Genomic DNA, 9,753 nt, shown 5'->3' with positions numbered 1-9,753 from the left:
ATCAGACAGTTACTGTGGTAAAAGTGCCTCTCAGCCAATCAGATTCAAGGAAAGTTTTCAGACCTGACAACTTGTCGGACAAAAGTGTTGATGAAATGCTCCCCTGATATATGCCATTGAGACCAATGTTCTCGACTGCGGGATAGCAGGGACTCTCCAGCCCATTAAAACTTCCCGCCAATCAGACATCAGTATAGGTATGACGTCACACCTGCGCAAGTTGGGGGTGGGGACGGATCACAAGATGTACATTGTCGACGTGTCTTTGGGTGGGTGTTTTTTTATTCGGAAATGTTATTACTTTGCAGTTTCCGAATAGTCTTCTAAGCCTCGAACAAATTATTTGATCAATTCGTTTGAATCAATCGACCACAAACTAGACACGCTATTGCAAAATAAAGAAATATAGATCGACAGTTAGGTATAGGCCTACTCTGTTCTAGGTTACAGTAGGCCTCATATAACAAAAAGCATACATATTGAATGACAAATTAGCAATATTAAGTATAAAGTATTTACTTGATTTTGGCTATATCTGCTCTGTTGCGGATGGTGATTTGAGACTCTGTTTTATCCTTTCGTAGATGAATCTGTCCGTTGAACGTCCAGAGATATCTGAAACCGGCCTCCCTCCTAGCTTCGTTCACCTCTCCCATCAGCGCCCAGGTTGAAGGTACAAGGTTTTCATTGATGAAGATCTCTCTTGGTTGCCCCTTGATTCCAATATCATTGCTGGACATATTCTTCAGCTTACACCTTCCCTTGTAGACGGTATTTCTTGATCGTCTGTTAGAAAACCGTACGATAATTGACCGTGGTCGATCGTCTTTCCTCGAGCCGATTCGATGGGCGATGTCGATATCACTTCCGTTTATCGTCGGGTGAACCAACTGCGCCACTCTCAACGCGATCTTCCTAGGATCCTCGTCTTTCTGCTCTGGGATTCCAGTTATCTCTAGGTTTACGAGGCGACGGCTCTGGTCCAAGTCGCGGACTTCACTGTTGAGATCCTCTATTATATGGGTTAGTGTTTCGTTCCTTGCTTTGAGTTCTGCAGTTTTGCTTTCAAGTTTGTCTGTTGCGCTCTTCAGCCCCTCATTTTCGACCGTGGTCTGATCTTCCTGGACATGTTTGACATCCTTGGTACTAGACTCTAGGAGAGACAGCTTGGTACTTAGCAATTTTGACAGGCCCAGGATCTCATCCTTCAGCTCAGAAAGAGCATCAGATCCAATCTTTGAAGAGTTTTTCTTTGGTGGCATCTCGATGATCTCTTGGAAGGCTTTTTATGTCTGGATAAACCTATTTGATTCTCGGACGTCTAAAAGCTGATGAACATCAATTGTCAATAGCAATGAACATGATTATGGTACAAATAACAATGGCAAGTCACCCGGGGGCACTCAACAATATTGCTGTATACCCACGCTAACAAAGAATATAAAATGTGGAAAGAAAAGATTTTGCCGAATGAAAATAGGAGGGACATGAAAATTTGTATCGTGTAAATTTGTATTTGTTTTCAGAATCTATAGTATAATGTTCAAAACACATGGGTTTACTAATGACAGGAATATAGCTGAATGTCCCAAACTCGCCCCAAATTTCCTTATAAATTCGAAGAAACGAGTGCCCCGTGAACCGCAATTTGTAGACTAAAGGAAAGTACAGTGCTTGAAAGCATAATCATTAGCAACTTGATTTACTGATTTCGATGTTATCCACAGCAGTGACGCTGAGAAAATAGGTGTCGAAGCTAATCAACGCTGGTCCAATTTTGTCAATAATAATAACAAATTAACATATAAAATGTTAAATTTAACAACATGATGATGATAAATATGAACGATTAAGATGACGAAAAATAACTTTACTGCCACCACCACTCCCACCACAGCTGTCAACACCACAACCACTACCATCACTGTTGCTACCATCACTATCACCCCCGCTATATACTACCACCACCATCAATACCACCACCATTACTACCACCACAGTTGCTACCATCACCCCCGCTATATACCACCACCGCTGCCCATCACTACCACCAACGCCACCACCATAACTACCACCACAGCCACCACCATAACTACCACCACCACTACCGCTACCAGCAGCGCTACCCCCTACTACTACTACCACTGACGGCAATAATAATGACTCAGAAATAAGGCGATGAATAAAATGGATAAATGTAAATACCATTTTTTGCAAGCTGAATGGAAATAAACTTTGCATTGCTTGAGGATCATTTTATTTCAGGGGAATATTTCAGAGATATTTTACCTGGTCCCATTATTCTTCCGCCACTACTATGTATAAGGCAAATATAACCATAACGTCCAATTCAAAGTTCTGGAATTTAATATAGTGAGAATCAAAAAAAGGAAAAAAAAGGGCATGAATATTTATGCCATTCAAGTCAGATCGATGATTTGATACACATTAATATGGACACTTTTTTATTAGTGATTACAAATGTAGTTTTACAAAACAATCATGAAGAATTTGCAAACGAATTTGCGATAAAGGCGAAATCCGGCGTCACCAATCTGAACAAGCTGTGTTACGCAAATTAGGGTCCGAAATTGGTGCTCCTAGTCCTTACATTATTGTTTTAAAATGTTATACCACTTCTCTTTTTTTTCTTACTTGTCTTATATTCAAAACAGTGACACTAGTTTTCTTTCCGAAGAAACACTGTTATTATGTGCTATTTGGAAACAATTATTCAAAGTAATTTTTCAAAGATAATTTTTAATGAGTGATAAATTCGCTGAAGGTTTCACGAATAGTGGACTAATTCGAGTTTCATTCTTTTCTGTATTCATTCTAGTTTTCTTATATCATCTTGTTGCTTTATAACGCTAGAGTATAAAGATATTTCAAACTAAGTGTATTCATCGAAATCTGCGGCTATATTTCTGCTTTGGTGTCACCGAGCAGAAATTCAGCAGTTTGCACAAAATACGGTCGAACCATGCTAACGGATGTGATAACGGTTATCACACCAATGACATCGTTGTACCCCGTTTCCATATCAGATTAGAAAGCTATCCGTTTGACTGATAGCGTTTTCTCTCAAGGGGAGTCCGTAGAAATGTGTGTGGGTGTGTGTGTGTGGGGATGGGAGGGTACGTGTGTGCGATAAAAAGATAAATCTACAAAAGTTAGAAAGTATTAATTTACAACCAGTCTGAACGCATCTATATCATCTGATGGAAATCATCAAGGCTGAAAGCAGTCGGTGAATGGGTGAGGGTGTGTGTATGTGTGTGCGTGTGTGTTTGCTTAGGTGATGTCGATGGATGTGAGTGCATAACTGTTTTTTTTATGGGGGTGAAATGAAATCTAATAACATAATCATGTAAAACAAGAGAGGGGAGAGGGAGAGTAGGGGATATAGATAAAGCCAAGAGAGAGGGGTGGCAGGGGTGGGGGGTTGACATAAACTTAATGAGGCCAATGACAGCAAATGGTGTCCGTTCTTTGCCAAGTTAAGGAAGAACAAAATATCTACTTAAAGGTCAAGCCCACCCTAGAAAAATGTTGATTCTAATAAATAGAGAAAATCATACTAGCATAACGCTTAAAATTTCGTTAAAATCGGATGTAAAATAAGAAAGTTATGACATTTTAAAGTTTTGGTTATTTTTCACAAAACAGTGATATGCACAACTCAGTGTCATGCAAATGAGTCATTCGATGATGTCCATCACTCACTATTTCTTTTTCTTTTTTTGTGTGAATTATACAATATTTCATTTTTTACAGATTTGACAACAAGGACCAAGTTGACTGAACCATATAGGATTAAACAATGCTAACTCCACATGTTCAGGGAGGATTTAATCATTAATTGTTTCACTTGACAATGAGGAGAAAATTAGAATATTTCATATAATAAAATACAAAAGAAATAGTGAGTGGATGAACGTCATCAGTTGCATGATTTGCATACCGACCAGGATGTGCATATAACTGTTTTGTGAAATTAAGCGAAACTTTAAAATGTCATAACTCTTATTTTACATCCGATTTTGATAAAAATTGTCAGTGTTATGCTTGTTGGATTTTTCTCTCTTTATTCAAATCAAGTTTTTGTTGGGTTGGACTTGTCCTTTAAAGATACGGTGGATCAAAACTTACATTCAGATATAAATGAAATGGTATTTTCCACCTTAACTTCGAATCGATTTATGATTTGTGTGTGAGAGGGTTAGTGGAAATGATGGCATACAGACCGGCAGAAACCATTCAAAACTATCAGGCACGTGTTTTCATATTCGGTAGATGCCGCAGAAGCAGCCCAAAATAACTGGCACGCGCTTCAAAAAACGACGACCCTGTCTTGTTATAATCAAACACCTCATCTGCTTTCTTTTTACCCAAAATAATAAAAAATAAATCAGAGGGATGTCTGAGCCACAGTGTAAACACGATAAAATAAGTGATATTTATTGTCTTCATACGATCAAATATCAAATGCTCGTTTGATTACAAAATTGTGGTGGTCTTTATTTACTTTCCAAATAAAAATCAAAATATACAAACAATGATTTGACGCGATTTGTGGTCGCTTATTACTGTATCGAGGAGCGAGTGCCGTTACAAAATAATGATATAGACCAGCGATTATTGTTAGGTAGAGTTTTTGGGCGCGTGCCTTTTATCAAAAATAAATCATTTATTACATGTTTATTACGGTCCTCGGGCCTCACTAGTTCTATTTAGTCATGAAAGGTGCGATTTTTTTAACGAAGTTTATCCAAAGCATCCGATATTGACCCATTACAACATTGCTTGATTTGAAGAACTAGGTGGACGACCAATATTTCACCAGTGATAAAAACAACCCATTATATGGACATGTAGGCTGTAGGCCTATATCATATGGGAAAGATCAGGCGGAACAGAAAGTGGGATGGGCAATTATCACAAAGATTAATAATAATTTTGGATTAAACTTGGATTCACAATTCTATTCATAACTGAATTTGAAAATTTGTTTAATTTTTGATGCCGTATGATAATGGATTTATGAATATCCAAAATACCCCAAAAGGGAAACAAAATAAATACGACCTATATACTTTTATAATGATCAGATACATTCACTTCCATATATATAAAGGCAACTAAATATAATTTTCCTTCATTTTGTCCTGTGTGTACTCTACTTCTATCAGCTAAGAATATTATTGCGAGTCTGAGCAATAGCGATTGGTATATAACTTCAGTGCTTATATACTTTCATTTATTTCCAACATGTCCATTGGACAAATAATACAGAAATGTAATTTACTTGAAAAATTCTGTCTAATTATTAAGCATCATTACATGAAACAGTAAATTAACTAAGCCAACGGTTTGCAGTCATCTCGAGTAAACATTTTCATGTCTTTAAGATGTTCAGTTTCCGATCTTTTTTCGAAAACTCAAGTGAACGCCATCAGCACGATGGTGATAATGTTTGGATTTTTGGAGGTTTAGTTAGCGAGTCTCGGTGCACCACATCACCGGGGCAGGCACTGCCACAGAAACCGCGGGAGAAGCGGATAACTTCCTCCTCTACGACTACTTAGGATGCTATCAATTGGGTATTTTACGGTCTTCAAATACTGATTAATATTTCCTTAAGCAAGAATGGTGAATAAAAATTGGTAAGGAATTTACATCGAGCAAGCAATAGGCATAATTCTGGTTTATAATCTTATTCTAATCAAACTTGTTCTCGTTTTGTGCTTGAAAATTATGTTATCGAGGGCATTTTGAATCATTCTGTCGAACATTTAGCTGTAATCACGACAAATGTGTGACTTTATATGAAGTCCATGAAATAAACACATAATATTGATTGCTATTACTTGAAAAATAATGTAACCGAATTCATTTAGAATGATCTTGTTGAAGATTTAGGTTTAATCACAAAGCGTGGCATTATACGCTATATTATAGATAAAATAAACACTTGCTTTTGATAGTGCACTTTCTTTACGTTCTTGCTTGAATATAATTTAAAGCTAATAGTTTATCAAGAAAATGGTCCTTAAATCCAAGTAAGAAACCAAACCAGCACAAATGCATTGATTGCATAGTATTTGATAAAACTCGTTGTAATTGAACTTATCCAATACATGATCATGGTAATCAACATTCATTTTCCTGAGCTGACTGAAATTGAAAAAAAGGCCTAATAAAGTATATATTTTTTAATTGTTCCTGGTTATATTGCTTTACCTTTCTTTCTGCATCTTTTGCACCGCTTAACCCGCCAAAAACCAATAGTCTTACGTGAAAAAATGATTGTTACCAAAAATAATTTAAGAAAATAAATAATAAGCATAACAAATGTGTATATTACATTCAGTAAACAAAGTCGAGGCTTATCAATGCCGAACTCAGAATGGGAAAGGTGAAGAAAGATAAAGCGCAGGCTCGATCAATGAGCACAAATTATAAGGATAAAAATGACATCTCAATACATTTATTTTCTATAAACCTACACTATTTGCAGATTTGGTAAATGGATCTAACAATATGTACATCGAAATCGGCCCCTGGAAAAATCAATCAAATACGCTATGTAGGTAACATGGGTTCGCCTATAATGAAATTGCAAGCAAATGATTATAATTTTTACAGAATAATTACATTCTTTCATGGTATTCTTTTTTGAGATAGAGTGGGGAAATAACAAACTCAAACTCGGATATATATTATCAGAAATTTGTAGAGAGGGGTAGAATTGGAAGAGAGAGAGTGAGAGAGAGGGGAGAAATGTGTGTCTATCTATAGAACAAGAGAAAGAGAGGAAATAATTGGGGAATAGATAAGAAGTCTTGTAGTTTTGATGGGTGAGTAACCCTTTCTCGCAGAATAATGAAAAAATTGCAGTCACATATTATTCGAAATACAATCGTATACTTGTTGACTTTGGCCTCGTCGCCGGACCTATTCTTTTCCCTTCAGCGAGCAGATTAAAAACTCATTTTCCTTAGCAACCTATCGACTTACCAAATAAATCAAATAAAGATTTAGATTTCAGAAGAATGGCATACAAAACACAATCATGACAATGAAAGCGGGGTTTTATTTAGATGAAGTACTTTGTATATTCTCATTTCTTCCATTCTACCTTGTTTTATATATTTCGGTACCAAGGCCTATACTTTCAATACTTTACATGAGTAATTCTATATAATTGTCATTACAAGTAAGTTGCAAAATAAAGACATCTAATAACTAGTGAAATTCATCCCTACATATTCATTTTCCACAACAGTGCATTTTTACCCAACAGGCTAATATTAATGTATTGCTAAATTTTTTTCAGGTCTTTTCTTTAAAGGATGTTACAATTGCAACTATAAATGAAACATTGAAATCAGAAATATAGGCTTACTTTGTTCATTTTGCAATTATTTTATTCAATATGATTAAATCGGGTAACCAAAAAAAATAGATAAATAAGAAAGAAACTTACATTTTGTTATGGGACATCATCACGATGCAGTGACACCAATGCTAACGACTGGAGATTGTCCAAGTATAAAGTTGAAAAGTTAGCTATCCTCGGCTGAGCACAACTTCTCGCAAAAGCACACGGAGTGAGAGACCTAGATCTGAAACTTTGAAACACCAGATTGTCGAGAGTTGAGACTAGTTTGGGGAAAGCCCACTGTACTAAGAATGATTCATTCGTTGCCAACCGTAGATCTATATACCATGATATACAAAGTGTTCAGTCGCCTGTATATTTACCACAGCGAGCTCAGCGTGAAAGGTGATCGACACACGATATGAGTCAGTCTACAGAGCAGCGATTTTTGGTAGTATACTGAATGACCAATCAGCGTTGAGAATAAAGTAGTTGGTCATGACGTCAAGTCTCACGAACTGGTAGGAAAGAGAAGGGGTGGGGCATATGACAACCAGCGTGCCTGTATCTCCTTTTCTCTTCATCTTTTTGCCTCTCTCTTCATTTGCTTTCAGACAAAGTTCCAAAGGGCATCGGCAATGACAGAAAACAGTACAATGCATCGACATGGATAATATTCAACTGTAGTTCACAATAATAACTCTCTGAACTTGGCGTACAGATCGAGGGGAACTCCTCGCACGGAGTTCCATTAGTTCACGCGTTGTTTGATGCGAGTATTTCCGCTTTTCAAAAGTTGACGCTCTTCCAGAGTTTTGGTATCTCAAGAATATTTTCGGTGTACCTGACGAAACAAAAACCACATTTAACTTCTCTGTTTATGAAGTTCTAGTTTGTTTTAATCTCTGTAATTTATCCAATGTTCGTCACATAAGACATGATTCACGCATAACGGTTTTTTTTTTAATCTGTCATCGCTTTTTTTCTATGCCATTCCCGCGAAACAGAATGATTATTGTATCATCAATAGAAATTTGTTATACTTTATGCATACTCGCGTAAAACAATTCATGAAAATATTTTAACTGAATTGACACGATTTTAAAGATTTTTTAATAGCCCTGTCTTTAATTCTATTTTGTATAATATAGACTATTAGTTTTTTTTTATTAGTTTTAGTATTAGTTATTAGTATTAGTTATTAGTAATTAGTATTAGTTATTAGTATTAGTTTTTTTGCTCAGGTTTTAGAGTAGAATATATATATATTTAAAAAAATTATAATTTTTTTAAAAGTACTAGTTATTTTTTGAAGAAAAACTCCTGCGATTCACTGCAAACTTTGTAAATGCTGAACTCATGAATTCGTATTTATAATCTCTACTTGCTTTATTTTTCCTCTCATTTTCGTCGTCTCTTCTTTGTGTTTTCTTCATCTACTTTTCATTCTTTCTTCCTTCCCTTTCTCCTTGCCTTTGGCGTACAGATGGGGGGGGGGGGGCTTTGGGGCAACGGATGCTCCGAATTTGTCACGACCAAGAAAAAAAAATGAGAAGGAATGAAAGGAAAATGGTAAAACATGATATTGTTTTCTGAAAATTTTGTCAAAATATATCACAAGATTAGATTGGCGTATTTTTTGCAACCTCGCTCGCATATTTTTTTAACTTTTGCTCCAAACGTCATGCCTGAACCCCTCAAACTTTTTGGTTAATTTACGCCACTGCCCCTTCTTTCTTTCTTCTTCTTGCTTTCTACTCTCCTTCTCATCTCTTCTCCTTTCTCGCCTTGTTATTTTCTTTTTCCCTTCCTCATTTTTTGTCCTCTTTTCTTCTTCCCTTCCTCATTTTCGTCCTCTTTTCTTCTCCCGTTATGTTATCGCCCTCCCTCTGTAATATGTTTTTAAACTGTAACAGTTTAAAAGAGTCAAAATTCATGTAATGAATGCATTTTTGTTGGGGAAATTACTAAAACTTAAGAGAGGTTTTGAGTTAATAGATATAGAAAGTATCGTTTAAACATATACGGATGCAAGAAACTCCAAAACATTTTTTTTCAACGAGATTTCGAAAAAAAAAATCTTAACCTCGAATACGCAACCGTACGTTAATTGACGTAAGATAAAGGAAATATTCTTCATGCCCTACCTAAATGTCCATGGTAGATCTCTAGAAAAAAAATTGTGGGAAATCAATATGAAACATTTGTTTTAAGATGTGTAAGCATGTCAATCGTAACCTTCGCCTAACCCAAATGATTATGACTTGTGCAAGTATCATCCTCCATATATACCATTAGTTAAAAAAGGAATAATGTAAAAACCTTCTCCTTCAATATCAGAAGCTATTTTTCAATTATCTAATTATCAA

Source organism: Lytechinus pictus, chromosome 2, assembly GCF_037042905.1.
Source record: "Lytechinus pictus isolate F3 Inbred chromosome 2, Lp3.0, whole genome shotgun sequence".
NCBI lineage: Eukaryota > Metazoa > Echinodermata > Echinoidea > Temnopleuroida > Toxopneustidae > Lytechinus > Lytechinus pictus.
The sequence above is the reverse complement of the archived record's forward strand: the minus strand, read 5'-3'. Positions refer to the sequence as shown.